Source organism: Peromyscus leucopus, unplaced genomic scaffold, assembly GCF_004664715.2.
Source record: "Peromyscus leucopus breed LL Stock unplaced genomic scaffold, UCI_PerLeu_2.1 scaffold_816, whole genome shotgun sequence".
NCBI classification, from domain to species: domain Eukaryota; kingdom Metazoa; phylum Chordata; class Mammalia; order Rodentia; family Cricetidae; genus Peromyscus; species Peromyscus leucopus.
The window spans coordinates 28081-46891 of record NW_023505746.1 but is presented as its reverse complement, the minus strand read 5'-3'; the positions used below and the strand labels follow the sequence as shown (position 1 = coordinate 46891).

The 18811-nt window shown below is 40.4% G+C and overlaps 1 long non-coding RNA gene across 2 annotated transcripts; it reads right to left on the bottom strand.

The window, feature by feature from the left end:
- Nucleotides 1-10860: 10860 nt before the first annotated feature.
- On the bottom strand, nucleotides 10861-15264 carry LOC119087275. 2 transcript variants are annotated; one of them, XR_005090700.1, is made up of 5 exons: nucleotides 15107-15264; nucleotides 12769-13090; nucleotides 12436-12671; nucleotides 12106-12339; nucleotides 10861-12014 (listed from the first exon to the last, which is right to left on the bottom strand). It is a non-coding gene; the product is annotated as an uncharacterized LOC119087275 (long non-coding RNA). The 2 variants fall into 2 exon arrangements; XR_005090699.1 differs by lacking the exon at nucleotides 15107-15264 and having other exon boundaries at nucleotides 12769-14382.
- Between the last annotated feature and the right edge of the window lie 3547 nt (nucleotides 15265-18811).

Here is an 18811-nt window from a genome sequence, read left to right as displayed (position 1 = left end):
TCTGGCAAACTTTATTCCACTGGTTTGGGCCAAGTGTTACGTTTTCTGTATCTGGTGTCTAGACAAAACTGAAGCTCAAAAAGAGTAGGTGGATGCACTATAGACCTCTGACCTGGAGGGGATAAAGGACGCTTCAACCCAGTTTCTGGCCATTGGGTTGCTTCAGGACTGCTTTGGGACTGGTTGAGACCTCCGAGGTCCCTGTATACAGCATTCTTCCTTCTGAATGTCTTGTCTATTCTGTTTGTTATCTGTTGTCATTCTCTTGTGGTGATTGTCAGTAAATTAACATTTACCCTGGGACAAGGTTCCTCTAAACCTCAGGTCCCTTTCAGGATTTGTTCTCTCATCTCCAGGATGTCAGGAATGTAACAGGATCAAAGGATGGAGTCAGCAATTGGCTAACTGAGATTAGCAATAGAGTTCTTGGAGGACTGAGGAGGTAGGCTAGAGAGCACAGGAAGAGAGAAGAGAGGATTTCAGGGGCTGGTGGTTGGGAAAAAATGTGAAGAGAGGGTCAGTCAATCAACTCTCCACTGTCCTTGGATTTATCAGTTCTTTATCTCAATTTCTGTCTCCTGAGTTTTTATTATACTGGAACAACTTAGATATTCATTACATCTGGCATCTAAAGTGTGCCATTATTAAACCACACCAAGATGGTGAACCTGGCACACTGCTGCTGCTGCAGTGGCCACCTTTGTCTCCCTCCCCACAGGCCTGCACACCTGTTTTTCCAATTCTGGGTTTTTACTGTTGCAGTCTTTCTACAGCAGCCTTCAGCTGCTGCCTGCCCTCAGCCCCCAAACACTTCTCAGGCAAGCTGCCCTGCTGCTGGCCCATGCCCTCACTTCCCTCTATGTGGGTAACCCCCAGACCTCATCCCGGAACCACCAACCCAGGGTAGCTCAGCTATCTTGAAACCTGCACAGCACTCAGTCTCTTGCTGCTGCTGCCACTGCCATGAGCTGCTGAGGGGGCCCAGCCATGACTGCCAGTGCCCTCTACCCAGCCATGCTGAGCAGCAACAGTTAGCCACAGCTAGTGACAGAAAGGGTGATCCAATCCCAAGCCAAGCCAAACAAATTTGCCCTACCAGTTTCCATATGTTAGCTCTTCAGAAAACTCACCCTACTCCCTGCTTTATGCCTGAGCAGCCACAGTGGCCCCTGTCATACCTGCCTTCCATGCAGGCACAGTTGAACATCATCACTGTAGCTGATTACTCCCACACATCTCTTCCTATGCGGTCAGCATCATCAGATCTGGTAAGATACTTGGGAATTTTTAAACAGGGAATTAGATTTAAAAAAACAGATTTTAAAGAAACAAAATATATCCCATGTTAAGAATTAGAAATGTCACAAGGAAGGGAGGTAGGACCCTGTTTAGGGATACTTTGGATGGCTTGCAAATGGAAAAAATAAATGAGGGGATAAACAACTTACTTGGGATTGACATAATATTAATCATAATTATTATCAGTCTGGTAATTCATATTTTATCCTTAAAGAAGTGGTTTGATAACTTTGCCAAATATGATAATTTGACTGACAAGATACAAAGTCTTGCTATTTATAAGATACAAGCTTTAGAAAGATATACTACTGATAAGAAAAAATTTGAGTGATAAGATCCAAACCTTAGAAGGACTTAGGATTGAAAAGATACAAGCATTAGAATGACCACCTAATGAAAATAAGAAAATACTCAGATACAGACTAAAGAATTTAGACAAGAACCTTCTGCACCATTGCATTATGAAACCTAAGAGGAGTGGCCCAGGGTTATTAGAAGCCCAACTTCAATTTATGCAGTTATCATAGAAGAATGATCACCAAAGATAGGCACTCCCAGGTTATGCAGAAGTTGTGGTGATACTTTATTTGTGCTTTAATAAAGTTTGCCTATGAGATCAGAGGAAATAGCGAGCCATCTTAAGTAAACATAGAAGTCAGTCAGTGGTAGCCCACACCCTTAATCTAATCACCTAGCAGACTAGGTCTCTGTGTGTTCAAGGCCATACTGTCAAGTGTGGTGACACTCACCTTTAATCCCAGTACCAACCATAGAGACCTGGAGGTCTGTACAGACAGACAGTGACAAGGAAGTGAGGTAGATGGGCTAAGATAGCCAATGAGAGGGCAGAACAGCAAAGCAATAAAGGTATGAGTGAGACAAGAAGTAGCTCATATTTCAAAGCTACAGAGCTGATAAAGGTTGGCTGGTGCCTATTCCTATTTCCCTGATCTCTAAGGCTTTCACCCCTATATTTGACTCCATTTTTTTTATTTAATAAGACCATTTAGAAATTTGTCTACAAGAAGTGAATTGGGATACTGTAAAAATGTTAGATTTGAAGAAATTTTAGGAAGCTTTTGTTTCATAAGGTATGCACTGGTGAAGCATTTGGTACACTCATGGGCAACTTGGAAAAGAATTATTCCACAAGATTGAGAAGCATTAGCTAAGAAATATTGGAAGCTGGTCCTCAGTTACAATGGAAAACATGGTGGAGAGAGGAAGTGTTGCTTGAGTGCTTCTCTCCAGGTTCCCCAAGCCCCGCAGTCCCACAATCCACATATAAAATAATCACTCAGATGCTTATATCACTTATAAACTGTATGGCTGTGGCAGGCTTCCTGCTAACTGTTCTTTTATCTTAAATTAACCCATTTTTATAAATCTATACCTTGCCACGTGGCTGGTGGCTTACCGGCATCTTTACAGGTTGCCTCTCCTGGCAGTGGCTGCAGTGTCTCTCCTCCTTCTTCCTGTTTCCCCAATTCTCCTCTCTCTTTGTCCCGCCTATACTTCCTGCCTGGTCACTGGCCATCAGTGTTTTATTTATATAAAGTGATAACCACAGCACTTCCCCTTTCTTCTTTTTTTAAAAAGGAAGGTTTTAACTTTAACATGGTAAAATTACATATAACAAAACAATTACCGAGCAAGAATTATAGTTACAATATTAAAGAAGATGTCCTATCTATCTTATATTTGTGAGTTTAAGGTTTTATAGCTAACTTATCTTTTATCATAACTGAGGAAATTATGACTATCTAGTCTTCAACCACATCAAAGACCTGAGAAGGAACATAATGGTACCTGAGAAATGGTAGACGGATGCAAGCAACTTTCGGGAATCTTGCAAGAGTAGACCAAGACAGCTGGCAGCCTGGACAGTCACCTAATAATGTTTCTCAGCATTGTTGGTGCATTCAAATTGGCTACAGGCCTAGAGTATATGACAGACCATTTTTAGAAGCAGGAATTCTGAAAGACCATCTTACCCTGTCTTGGCAGAGTACAGTGGTCGCTTTCCTTGTGTCCCGCTTGTCCAGAAAGGACAGCATTGCATTCATACTGTTAGCCGTCAAGGCAAGGGCAGTTCTTTGCCCAGTAGGCCATTTTGTGCCAAAAAGACAAACTTCCAAATGGAAATGTCTTAGAAGCCCAACATTTTCTCGGGATCAGTTGGTGCAGCCAGGAGCAATTGTGTCTCACGTCAACAGAATTCTAAGTTATTTAAATGCCATATTCTCTAGGTCTATGAAGTGTTTGAAGATTACCTATCTATCTGAAATATATCTATGTATACCTAGAAGACTTAACTAACATGGCTACAGATATGATTATCATAGATGACTAATTATTAACCTATTTTTTAATTATCCATTACAATTTTAAATGAGTTACATAAACATAATACCTCAAACAAGAATAGAAATATATATATACAGTATAACAAAATTAACTTTAAGTTTGTATCAATAATCTAAAATTTATACCAATGTAAAACATTTTAAACATAAACTAAAATCTATACCAATGTAAAACATTTTAAACAAGTTGTTCTTTAAAAGTAGGTTGATTAATCTATCCTTTTATCTTATCATCTCTATATCCTCCTATATATCTATATCAAATCCCCTTTTCTGTTTTAGAAAGAGATCACATTTATAATCAACCTGTTTTAAATAAAAATATTGGTTTTTCTCTGTCCCATACCGGAGGGCTCTCCTGATTTGGGACACAAGAATCTCTTAAACATTTTTTTAAAGCAATATGTCTGGGTTTAGAGGGGGAGTGAGCCAATTCCACCTCTAAAGCCAGCTTGGTATATTTGGGAATTTGGGTGTAGCATCTCTTACTACTTCCTGCTGGAGGGGGGCGCTGTATCTTATGGGGACGCAAAGAAAATTTTAGGCCTATGGGGTAGTCCGTGAGGCTGTATTGTGGGAGCCAGTTGCCTTGAAGCCGTTCTGGATGTTGGATCATCTGGGCCATGGTGTCATCGGAGACCTTTCAGGGGGTCTTGGCTGGTGAAACCTGATGTATCTTAATCTGGAACAAATCCACAGCCTCTGGCTTTCTGTGGAAACAAAAGCAGAACCTCTTTTCCAAAGTAACATATCCTTATATCCAAATTTTGAAGTCAAGGTACCTTTAAAATATACATTTCGGCATAACTCAACAGCTTTTGTAATCAAATGTTTTTCTTCAGTTACGAATATCAAAGACAACATAATCCAGATTTTATGTGTGATAGCCATGTTTATGTGGCTTATTACCTTTACTGTTTTTTTTTAAACACTTTATTTTTAGATACTATTTGTTTATATAACGGTATATATTTTTTTCTTTTAAGCCTATGTACATTTTTACATGCATTATAAACTATTTGATCTGAATCAGTCTTACTGCGAACTTATTGCTTTAAACTGTAGCCTTTTAAGCCTGAAATGGTGCTGTGGCTGCTGGCTCTGCCCATTTCAGCTTCCCAACATGGCAGTGGTACATTTTCCGCCAGCTCTGGGAGTCATCAAGTCTCAGAAATAGTGGGTCTAAGCTTTTATCAAAGCAGCGTGTAGCCCAGAAAACTCTTTTTTTTTTTTTAATAAGAGTAAAGACTAAATCTACCACACAGCTTAATGTGCTGCTGGCAGACGCCTCATTTCCGCCATACTGCGGGTCAAACGCACACACCAGGAACCCGCCAGTGTTCAAACCTTCGTTTTGCGGCATCTAGCTGTCTGTATGAGACAAGAAGCAGGAACCTGGTTTTGGCTCTGTTTAGAATTGGTTATTAAATATTCTCAGGTTTAAGGTGGAAACTCGAGCCGTTGGGCACCATTTGTAGCTGGAGGGCTTCTCTCCCGGTTCCCCAAGCCCCGCAGTCCCACAATCCACATATAAAATAATCACTCAGACGCTTATATCACTTATAAACTGTATGGCTGTGGCAGGCTTCCTGCTAACTGTTCTTTTATCTTAAATTAACCCATTTTTATAAATCTATACCTTGCCACGTGGCTGGTGGCTTACCGGCATCTTTACAGGTTGCCTCTCCTGGCAGTGGCTGCAGTGTCTCTCCTCCTTCTTCCTGTTTCCCCAATTCTCCTCTCTCTTTGTCCCGCCTATACTTCCTGCCTGGTCACTGGCCATCAGTGTTTTATTTATATAGAGTGATATCCACAGCACTCTTTTCTTTTAACAATATGCTTGGGTTTAGAGAAGGAGTGAGCCAATTCCATCTCCAAAGCCAGCTTGGCTATAATTGAATTGGACCACAACTTTTCTAGATTGATAGAAAGATGTTAGACTGTGAGATTTTACCATGTGTAGATTGGTACCAATAGATTCTTCCTTTCTGCTGTAAACATCCGGATATCCAAGGCCTTGTGAGTTTTGGAAGATGGGTATTTCCATTATCCTGGAAAGATAAAAACAGAACCCTACCCCACCCTTTGATTGTTAAATTTTTCTTACAACTTGTAGAGATGTCACATTGGTGGAGGATCTTTTACTTCTCTTCATCAACGGGTTTTTCCTGTTTGAATCGAATTTTTATTAATTTTGTTGGAATCCATAGGTTTTCTTCTCCTGCAGAAACAAAGGCAAAACCCCTTCCCCAACGTAGAACATATCCAGGTTAAAGTTAAAACCTTACTTTTTAAAAAAAGAAAAAAAGGGGAAATGCTGTGGATATCATTCTATATAAATAAAACACTGATGGCCAGTGACCAGGCAGGAAGTAGGTGGCCAGGCAGGAAGTAGGTGGGACAAGGAGAGAGGAGAATTCTGGGAAGCGGAAGGCTGAGGAGGAGACACTGCAGCCACCGCCAGGAGAAGCAGCATGTGAAGACTCTGGTAAGCCACCAGCCACATGGCAAGGTATAGATTTATGGAAATGGATTAATTTAAGATATAAGAACAGTTATCAAGAAGTCTGCCATGGCCATACAGTTTGTAAACAATATAAGTCTCTGTGTTTACTTGGTTGGGTCTGAGCAGCTGTGGGACTGGCGGGTGACAAAGATTTGTCCTGACTGTGGGCAAGACAGGAAAACTCTAGCTACAAGGAAGCTAGGAACATAGGACAAGGAAATAGGTCTAAAGGTATTGAAATTTCCCAAGACCATCTTCTCTTTGAGGGCTAGTATGCTGATTTGCAAAGGCAGTCTACATTTGATGAGCACACCTTGGTTCTATGCCCTATAGCATCTTTGAATGCATAGGACAGTGTTGAAGAATCAGGAAATGACTGAGTCATTTACTAAAATTATACAAGGTCCAAAAGAAGATTTTACTGATTCTTTACAAAGATTGACTTCAGCTTAAATAGAATGTTATTAGATACAGAAGTCAGACAAATATAAATTGAATCTCTGGATTTTCAAAATGGTATTTCAGAATGCAAAAGGGTAAGTAAGTAGACCTTTAACTCATAGGAGGATACTAGATGTGGAACAAGGATGACTGGACTGCTACTCACATCACCAGTGAGGCTACCTGTAAAACAGGACCCCAAAAAAGACACAGGGGTTACCCAATGACGGAGAAATGGCTGAGATCTACATGAACAGCCTGGACATGAGTGGGAGCAATGAACTGCGAGGGTTGAGGGAAAGAGAGCGGGAGATCCCACCTGGATTAAGAACGGAGAGGGAGAACAAGGAATAGGAAACCATGGTAAATGAAGACCACATGAGAAAAGGAGGAAACAAAGTGCTAAAGAGGCCCACAGAAATCCACAAAGATACCCCACAAAAGACTGCTGGCAATGGCCGAGAGACAGCCGGGACTGACCTACTCTGGTGATGGGATGGCCAAACACCATAATAGTTTTGCCAGAATCCCCATCCAAGGAAGGAGAAATCTGGATGCAGACATCTACGGCTAGGCCCGTTGTGGAGAGCTGGGAGTCTAATTAGCGAGAAAGAGGAGGGTTTATATGAGCGAGAATTGTTGAAACCAAGGTTGGATAAAGCACAGGGACAAATAGCCAAACGAATGGAAACACATGAACTATGAACCAAAGGCTGAGAGGCCCCAAACTGGATCAGGTCCTCTGAATAGGTGAGACAGTTGACTAGCTTGATCTGTTTGGGAGGCATCTAGGCAGTGGTACCAGGTCCTGAGCTCACTGCTGTGAGATAGCTGTTTGAAACCTGGGACTTATACAGGGACGCTTGGCTCAATCTGGGAGGAGGGGACTGGACCCACATGGACTGAGCCTATCAGGTCGATCTCAGTCCTCGGGGGTGGCCTTGATCTGGAGGTGGTGGGAATGGGGGGTGGGCTGGGGTGAAGGGAGGGGGCAGGAAGGGGGAGAACAAGGGAATCTGTGGCTGTTATGTAGAACTGAATAGTATTGTAAAATAAAAGAAAAAAATAAACAGGATTAAAAAAAAGAAATATTACTAACCTAAAAGAAATTATAATCATGAGATTTACTGTTAAATGTATGGAACTGATAAAACTTATCCTGAGTAATACAAGCAGATCAGGAAGACAAATGTCATGTTCTCTCTTAGATGTGGATGTTATCTTTGAATCCTTTGTGTGTATGATTAACCTGGACTTTACATGGAACACAGGTACTTAAGAAAGAAGCCCTTTGGGGAGATACACATAAATGGAGGGGAGATATTAAAACATAAGGAAAATGGGAAATACTGGAGGAGGAAATAAATAAAACATTGAAAGGAGTGGGGTGTGAAAATGAAGGAATGGTGGAATGCCTAATCAAAATGAAGGGTGTATCTAATACTATACAGAAACCTATGAAATAGCCACCTGTGTAATATACTGTATAATTAGAGTGGATTGTAGAACACAGGTAATGAGAAATAGGTGGTTGGGATAATCCTGGTTAAAAGTTTAAGTGAGGATGGGGATGGGATGTTGAAATATATGTATGGATATTTGCAGAAGCCTTGTGGAAATACACTAGTTTGTAAGCTAATTAGAAATATAATGTATATTGAAAAGAGTTTGGAGAGGAGGTTTCTCCACATGTGAACAATGATGTTTTCAAAAGGTATTAGTCAGTAAATGAAAATGTGTGCCCAGCATAGTTACCTCCCTACAAGTTTTGGTCAGAGAATCACCTGAAACAATGCAGGCAACTGCCACTGCTCTTATTTTTGAAATATAACTAGATGGTAAAACTTTTTTGAAGACATCACTGCTGTAGGATGTTCTGTATGTCCTGTGGGAGCCGTTCTTGGGTTTCTCATGGCTTTACCCAGCAGGTTCGCATAGAGGATGATTAGGACCAGGGGCCTGAGTGCAGGTGTCTGAGATGGTCTGCACTTGGCTGTGCTGGGGAATGGTCTGTATGTCAAGTTGCTCTGATTGGTCAATAAATAAAATACTGATTGGCCCGTGGCTAGGCAGGAAGTATAGGCGAGACTAACAGAGAGGAAAAATAAAAGAACATGAAGGCAGAAGGAGACTGCCTGGAGCCACCGCCAGGACAAGGAAGATGTAAAGTACCAGTAAGCCATGAGCCACGTGGCAAGGTATAGATTTGTGGAAATGGATTAATTTAAGATATAAGAACAGTTAGCAAGAAGCCTGCCATGGCCATACAGTTTGTAAGAATATAAGTCTCTGTGTTTACTTGGTTGGGTCTGAGCGGCTGTGGCACTGGCGGGTGGCAAAGATTTGTCCTGACTGTGGCAAGGCAGGAAAACTCTAGCTACACATCACTCAACGTTTTTCTAGCTAGCTTACACAGTTCCAGAAGGTGCAATGGAAGCAGCAAAGAGCAAGAGACAAATTGTCTCCCTCACTGCTAGGTCCTGCATGCTACAATATTGGCCTGCTTGGGAAATTTGCCCACTGGTATTAACAGTGACATGACAGTTACAGGGTAACCAAGAACCTTCTACTTGAGTATGAGGCCTACTGTACAGGAGGTCTTTCATACTTACAAGGCCAAAGCCTATAACTAGGGAAATCACAGCCCCTAGGTGTGAACACACTGCTAGTGTTATATTTAATGGCCATGCTACAATCTGTCTTCTGAATATTTGTGTTTATACCCTTAGATTTGGGTCACTCTCAACTTTGGTCAGAGACGCTTCTTTTTCTTTTCTTTTTTTAATTGTTAAGAGATTTTTCTATTCATCTTACATATCAACCACAGATTGCCCTGTCCTCCCTCCTCCCACCTCCCAGTTTCCCACCCAAACAACCCCCCATTCCCACTTCCTCCAAGGCAAGGTCTCCCCTGGGGTGTTAGCCCAGCCTGGTAGATTCAGTTGAAGCAGGTCCAAGCCCCTCCTACCTGCACCAAGGCTGAGCAAAGTGTCTCAGCATAGGCCCTAGGATCCAAAAAGCAGGCTCATGCACTAAGGACAGGTCCTGGTCCCAGTGCATGTGGGCCCCAATCAGTTCAAGCTAAAACTGTCTCACTTATCCAGAGGGCCTAGTCCAGTACCACGGGGCTCTTCAGCTATTGGTTCACAGTTCATGTGTTTCCACTAGTTTGACTAGTTGTCTCTGTACTTTTTCTAATAATGGTCTCAATATCTCTTGAGACACTTCTTTTTCACAGTATTGCTGTTAAGGTAAAGACTATTAGCTGGTCAAAATACAGAGTAAAAGAAACTGAGAGCTCAACCATGGAAGAATCTGCTATATTACCCTTCACTCAACAAAAGTCATGAGGATATCACAGAAAAGCATGCAAAAAGAATTGAATAGACAACTGAGTCAGAGATTTGAAATGCAGATTTCTGTAAATAACATAACTGCTGCATAGTCCAATTAACAGTACCTTTGTCTACCTACTCAAGATCAAACTCTTCAAAGTTCTAACATGAATTGTGAAGGATGTGTCTAATGGCACACCATTGGAGGGGCTATGAGCAACTGATGGCTTCTGAGAAAGGAAAGTCACTCCTTTTGGAGAAATGGCCTCTGTTAGGTTGTCCATGCTCCAGTAGGTGGACTCAGACACATGGGCACATGGGCAACACTAAGTGGACTCAGAGGGTTATTAATAAAAAAAAGAGAATGCATGAAGTTGAGAAGATGACAGACTGGACCTCTACAGGGAGTTGAAGGGAAGAAATGGTCAATGGATAAAATAAAAATATATTGTCTAAATGTATAAGCTCTTGAAAGAATAAAACAAATTTTAAAAAGTACTCTAAGATAATGTGGTGCTTTGAATAAGAATGGCCTCCATAGGCTCATATACTTGAATGCTTGAATTAGGAAGTGGGGCCTTGTAGGAGGAAATGTGTCACTGGGAGTGGGCAGTGAGGTTTCAAAAGCCCATGCCAAGTCCAAAGTCTTTTCTCTCTCTGCCTATGGATCAGGATGTAGTTTTCAACTACTGCTCCAGAGTCTGCGGCATGCCACTGTGTTTCCCGCCATGATGATAATGGCCTAAACCTCTGACACTGAAAACAAGCCCCAGATTAAATGCTTTCTCTTGTAATAATCGCTTTGATCATGGTGTCTCTTTACATCACGAGAACAATGGCTAAGATAGTTAGACTGTGGTTCAAGTCATATAGTTAAAATAAGCAATCAGTTGTAGGCCAAATTTAAAATACATACTATTTCACACTTTTTTTATTTTCCCAACCTAATATTTTATTAATCATTTGAGAATGTCATACAACATACCTCAATCACACTTGATTGCCGTTCCTCCCAGGTCCACCTCTCACCCTTGTGGCATCCTCCCCCAGAATAGAAAAAATACAATATAACAAGTCCAATTGGTGTTCTCCTTATACTCATTGGAGCATGGGCAAACTTGCAGTAGCCAGCCCTTTAAAAAGGAGTTCTTTCCCAACCCCTGCCTGAAGCCATCAACTGTGAAGAGCTACAGTTAAGTATTTTTATTACAACTTTCAAAAACTCTCCAATAAGATCCTGTCTAGATTTTCTTTTTAGGTGGGATGGTGGCACAGAAGACTTCAATGTCTGTCTGAATTTCAGTTATGATTCTACAGTCATTGATACTACTGCAAAAGAAGTTCCTTGCCCATAAAAGTCAGTGGAAGTACAGATCAAGGCCTTCCACATGGTTTCCAGCAGCAGAATGAATCATAGACTTCTACAGGGTTTCCAGGAGCAGCACAGATCATGGTCCACAAGATTTCTGGTGACAGCTTGGATAACTGCCATCCATCTGGTCCAGGACATCAACACAGATCACCAACATAACATGTTTGAGGGAGGCATCACAGATCACTATCAGGATGTCTTCTTGTGGCAGTACTGACCACAGACATCGACACAGTCTCCATCAGCAGCTGGGTCATGGATATCCAACTGGTCTTCAGCATGCAACCCAGAGCATGAACATAAACATAGTATTTGAGGGCATCAAGGACAAAGATTTCAACATGGTCTCCAGCACAAGGATGGCTTAATGATATCAAAATAGTTTCTGTTGGCAGCTCAGATCATTCATATTGACCTAGTCCCCAGTAGCAGCACCAATCAGAGACATCGACATTATGGCTGACAGCAGCACAGACTAAAGTCATCATGGTCATCATCATGGACTCAGGTGGCAACATGGACAATGGACATTCACAAGGTCTAAGATTCCAACAAAGACTATGGCCATAAACATGGTTATCAGCAGCAGCATGAATGAGTGACATCAACATAATTTCAGATGTTAAGTCAGATAATGGACATCCACATGGTCAAAACAGGGAACAAAGATCAGTGACATCAACATGGTTGGTTTCCTGTGGCAGATCATAAACATCAACTTAGTTTCAGGTGGCAGACAAATCACAGAAATCAACATTGTATACAGTGCCAACACAGGACACTTACCTGAAGTGGGTCTCAGGTGGTAGTATATACCATTGATTTCAGAATTGTCACAGATGATAACAGACTAGAGACAGCAGTATGGTTACAAGTGGAAGCAAGTTTCAGTAGCATCAACATGATTGACAGCAACAGCAAAGATCAGTGACATCAACAAAGTTTCAGATGACAGGTCGAATCATGGACATCAGCAAGGTTAAGAGAGGCAGCGAGAATCACTCACATCAACATGGTTGCCTGTGTCAGTATAGATCATGGATATCAACTTAGTTTCAGGTGGCAGACAGATCATAGAAATCAATATTGTACACATGAGGGACACAGGAAACTTACTTGAACTGGGTCTAAGGTAGCAGTATGGACAAATGACTTCAACACTGTTTCTGATGACACTGTACACTGCAGACATCAATATGGTTACAGGTGGTAGCAAAGTTCAGTAACCTCAACATGGTTGACAGCTACAACATAGATCAGTAACATCAACAAAGTTTGGACAGTAGGTTGGATGATGAACATCAACAATGTTTAGAAGATGCAGCAAAGAACAGTGACATCAACATGATTTCCTGCAGTGGCATGCATCAGGAGTATTAAATTAGTTCTGGATGGCATGTGGGATCAAGAAAATCAACATTATTCATGTGGGCAGCACAGAATACTTACCTCAGTTTGGTCTCAGGTGGCAGGACAGAACATGGACATCAACATCAACACCTTATCCAGGAGCAAAACGTAACATAAGGCATCAACATGGACTTCAAACCAATAGGAATAGCATAGGAAAGCTCATGAACATGATAAAGAGAACAGCAGGTATCAATGTCATCAACAAGGTTGCAGGTGGTAGCATGTAAATATCACCAGTTTCAGATGGTAGCTGAGATCATGGCAATTAACATTCATCACGTTGGCAGCACAGAACTCTTGCATCAATAGGGTCTCAGGTAGCAGAATATCTCCATGGATATGGACATCAATGTCATATCTACAGTAAGAAAGACCACAAGCATCAACAAGGCTTCCAGAAATAGTAGTAAGAGCATGGTAGGTCATTCAATAATGGACATCAATTTGGTTAACAGAGGCACATGGGATCAATGGCATCAACATGGTTTCAGGTGGCATCATGAATTATGGATTTCATCTTACATTTGGATGGTGGGTTAAATCTTGCAAATTAACATTCTGCATGTTGGTAACACAGAACAATAATTTATTGCAGTCACAAGGGGCAGGAGAGTTATTGGACATCAACAATGTATGTAGTGGTTAAGAAGGACCACAGGCATCTACATGGCTTCCAGAAGAAGCAGGAATAGCATGATGGCCTATGTTAGACATCAATTTGATTAACAGAGTTGGATCAATGACATCAACATGGTTGCAGGTGGCAGCATGAATCATAGATATCAACTTATTTTCAGACTGCACATTAAATCTTGAAAATTAACATTTTTCTCATTCACAAAACAATGGCAGGAAAGATAGATATAAACTTCATATTGAGCAGCAAGAAGAACTACAGGCATTAACATGCCTCCCAGAAATAGTAGGAATACCATGGAATGTCTGATCATGGACATCAAAACCGTTAAGAGGGAGCAGGAAACAATGGCATCAACATGTTTATAGACAGCAGCATGAATCATGGATATTAACTTAGTTTCAGATGATAGTTGAATTCTTGGAAATTTACTTTGTTCATGTTGGAATAACAGAAAATTTATCTTAATATGGTCATAATTGACCACACAGGTCACCAATATCAAGACGTTATCCAGAGGTAACAAGGAGCAGGGAAATCAACATGGCTTCCAGAAGGAATAAGAATAGCATGGAAGTTCTGATCATAGGCATCAACATGGTTAACAGAGACAAGAGGGATCAATAAAATGATCATAGATTCAGATGACACCAAGAATTATGGATATAAAATTAGTTTCCAAGATTAGTGAAATCTTGGAACTTAACATTTCAATGGTTAAATCTTGGAACTTAATATTCTTCATGTTGGTGAGAGAACATTTAATTTAACAAGGTAAAGACAGCAGGAGAGATCACAAAACACAATATGGTATCCACTGGTACAAATATGATGGGCATCATCATGGATTTCAAATGTACTAGGAATATCATAATTAGAATCATAAACACCAATATGTCCAACAGAGGCAGAAGGGATCAATGACTTCAACATGTTTGGAGGTGGCACCATGTATTCTGTATATCAACATAGTTTCAGTTGGTGGTTAAATTCTTGGAAATTAAAGCATGAGCGTCAACACTGCAGAGCAAGAATACATTAAGCATTAAGCAAATGACTCCATATGGGTAAAGAAGTAGCAGGGATCAATAAAATCCACAAGGTTTCAGGTGGCAGCATGTTGAAAGGATAGCCACATAGTTTACTTTGGTAGATGGAAGCAGGGAAATTAACTTTCTTCATCATGGAAAGACAGAACATAGTCTCAAGTAGCCGGACTGATGGACATCAACATCAGATCCATGGGCAAGAAAAGAACCCTGGCATCAACATGCTTCTAGAAATAGTAGGAAAAGCATGATATGTCTGGTCACAGACATTAATGTCTAAAGGATGCAGTAGGGATGAATGAATTCAAATTGTTTGGAAGTGACAGCAAGTATTCCAGATATCAACTTAGTTTCAGTTGGTATTTTTGATCTTAGAAATTTACATTCTTTATGATGGCAACACAGAACATTTACATTAATATGGTCATAACGAGCCAGAGAGGTAATGGCAATCAAGATGTTATCCCATGGTAACAGGGACCACATGCATCAACATGGCTTACAAAACAATAGCAATGTAAGACAGGTAGTTTCAAAAACATTATCAAGGTTAAAAGAGGAATAAGAGGTCAATGACATCAGCATGGGTGCAGGTGGCAGCATGAATTACAGATATCAGCTAAGTTAACAAAGGTTCATTAAATCTGGGGAATTACTATTCTATATATTGCCAAAAAGGAACACTTACCTTACATGATAACTTGTAGCAGGAGAGATCATGGAAATCAACCTGGTGTCCAGTGGTAAGATCATGAGCATCAACATTGCTTCCGGAAGGAGTAGGAATAGCATTGCCCTTCCAACCATGGATATGCACATGTTTAAGAGACTCAGCTGTATAGATTAAAGACCTCAACTAAGAAACAATTGCGAAGAGAAGCGAGAGTCAGATTCAGAGCAAAATCTCACCTTCAGCTGCTGTTCAGTATAATCAATTTCTGAATGTTACATTTTAAAGAGACAGAACAAGCCACACTATCTCACTCACCAGTTCTCAGCTGGTCTGTTTCCTCAGACTGGAAGCTTCTGTGTCCTCATCCCAATAGCTCTCAGCTGAACTGTGTTGCTCAAAGCTGAAAGCTTAACAGCCAAATGCTTCTAGTTTCTGGGTCTCACGCCTATATATCTTTTGCTTTAAATCACCACTCCCTGGGATTAAAGGCTGGCTTTCTGGGATTAAAGGCGTGTGCCACCACCGACACACTCTTGCTATGGCTCTAATAGCTCTGACCCCGGGCAACTTTATTTATTAACATACAATCAAAATCACATTTCAGTGTAATTAGATTACCACCACATTTCCCCTTTTCTATTTTAATAAAAAGAAAAAAAAGCAAAAGGTTATGACTAACAAAAGAAAAACTATATACAAAATTACAATAACTATATACAATATATACAAATAATAAATACCTAAACAGGTATTGGACAAATTAGAGAAAATAATTCCATTATCTATCCTATTTTGGTAAATCCAAGATGTATCTAATGCACTTTCTATCCTAATTAATTTTCGACTATAAGTAACGAATCCTCAACCATAACTAACTAATCTTCAACTCCCTCAGAGACCCAAGAAGGAAATATTAGCTAACAAAAATAAAAAACAGGAAGTGCATGCAAGCATTTTCCAAAAAATTTGTGAGTTGACAGAAACAGCCAGCTGCCTGGGCAGTCACCTGAAGGCTTAGTGTATCTGACAGACTCATTTGTGAAGTAGGATGTACACAAGGTCAACAGTTCAATCTCACATTGGGTGAGAGCAGTCCATGTACCAGAAACACCTGAATTCCACTAGTGTCCTGTCATGATTCAGGATTTTAAATTCTGGAAATTGTTGACAGTTTTTAAATTCAGCTGTCCATTCTTCTTGGCTGTGTATATATGGCTTCATCTCAGCATCCCCTTCTTCTCCACATCCCTTTATTAAATGCCAGTCTACTTTTGAGAGGCATGAGCTTTCAGCTGCTGTTCCATTGTACAACAGAATCCATCGGCCTCTGCCTGTTAAGCTGCCTTCGAAGAAAAGGGCACCGTACCTTTTCCGGATGCGAAGGCCACTTCAGGGATGGGGCCATATTGTCCTGGCCTCAGAAGATGCTTTTGATAAAGCCATAACCACACTTGTTTTGACAAGAATCAGTAGTCCATTGTTTCGTGTTTTGTCTGTCCATTTTGTCCTGTTGATTCGAAGATACTTTGTTGTCCAGTGGCTAACTTTTGCCACAAGGAAAGTTGACTCCATATGCAGTTTCTTCAATGCCCATATTTTCTCTGAAGTAGATTGGTACTGCCAGGAGGTGACATGTCTCAAAAAAGAAAATTTTTTAAGTTATTAAAACATTTTAAATGCATATTCTGTAGATCTCTGAAGGGTTTGAAGATGACCTGTCTAAAACATCTCTGCTCAATTTTTAAAACATATCTAATATGACTACAAGTTCTATTGTAATGTCTAACTACTAACTTTCATTTCTTTATATCCTAGTAGTTGGTAATAATAACATTCAAGGATCAGAAATTTGTATTACATTGTTAAATGAATGGTATAAATACAATTAGAAATATACATATAGCATTTTCTAACAATATCAATTTCAAATTTGTATACAATATAAAACAATTCAATCCAATGTAAAGTATTAGTAATTGTCTTTTTCTTTTCTTTCTTTCTTTCTTTCTTTTTTTTAAACAAAAACCTTAAATCTAATCTCCTTTGCTTAGCCTTTTCTTAACCTTAACAATAACTTGTAACCAACCCCTAAATACTGAAAATTATCCCAGACCAAAACCATTAAAAGGACCAAAAAACCACCTGCCCACACCACTCTTTGGGAATGTGGGCGACGTAGTCTTAAAATTGCTTCCTGCTGGTTCGGGCGAAGTTTTCTTTATCCTGAAAGAAAAAATTTTAGGTTAATTGTCAAATTCTAGGAGAGGTAACTATATCCTTCATTATTCAGTCGTGTATAATGCCAAAGTTCAGGTTTATCTCAAGTCCTTATTCAAGTAGTCTTTGAGACTGGATCATCTCAGCTAGTCATCTCAAAATTGCTCTGAGCACCTTGTAGTTCAAAGCTGATCTGTGGATGATGTTTGTCAGCTTAATGATATTATTATTGTCCACGTGGAATTGTTGTTGTTGTGGGGCCCCATCTTCTTTCTGGAGACTTCAGTTGATGTTAGGCCTGGCCATGATTTCCTGCAGAAAACTGATAAGAGACTCGAACACAAAAATATATATATGCAGCTAGCCTTTTTTCTAGAATTAGTTAGTACTCTATATGACCATTCATATCTTAACAAAGTTAATATATATATATTAATACGCCAAAATTCCCAAATATACCAAGCTGGCTTTGGAGATGTATAAAAGTTAAAACCTTCCTTTTTAAAAAAAGAAAAGGGGAAGTGCTGTGGATGATTTGTATGTCCTGTGGGAGCCCTTCTTGGGTTCTTTCTGGCGTTACCCAGCAGGTCCGTATAGAGGATGATTAGGACCATGGGCCTGAGTGCAGGTGTTTGAGATGGTCTGCACTTGGCTGTGCTGGGGGATGGTCTGTATGTCAAGTTGTTCTAATTGGTTAATAAATAAAACCTGATCGGCCGTGGCTAGGCAGGAAAGATAGCGGGACTAGCAGAGAGGAGAAATAAAAGGACAGAAAGGCAGAAGGAGATGCTGCAGCCACCGCAATGACCAGAGTTGCTGCAGCCGCCGCAATGACCAGAGACGCTGCAGCCGCCGCCATGACCAGAGACACTGCAGCCGCTGCCATGACCAGCAGCATGTGAAGACGCCGATAAGCACCAGCCACGGGCGAGGTATAGAGTAGTAATAAGCTCATAAGAAGTAAAGATACTAGTTGTGTATAAGAAGTAGAATGGGTTACTTAAAGATATAAGAAAAGTTAATAAGAAGCTGCCATGGCCATACAGTTTGAAAGCAATATAAGTCTCTGTGTTTACTTGGTTGGGTCTGAGCGGCTGTGGACTGGCGGTACAAGGATTTGTCCTGACTGTGGCAAGGCAGAAAGACTCCGGCTACAAAGCTGGATTTAAAGACCTCAACTTGTTTGGAGTTAGCAGCATGTATTCAGGATATTAACTTAGTTTCTGTTAGTATTTCAATTCTTGGATATTACATTCTTCATATGGGCAACACAGAACACTTCCATCAATATGGTGATAAGGGGATGGAGAATTCAAGCAATCAAGGTGTTATCCCACAGTAATAATGACCACATGAATCAACATGGCTTACAGAACCAATAGGAAAGCATTGGAGGTGCATTCATAGACAGCAACATTGTTAACAGTGGCAACAGGTGTCAATGATATCAGCATGGTATGAGATGGTAGCATGAATTAGGGATATCTGCTTAGTTGCCAATTC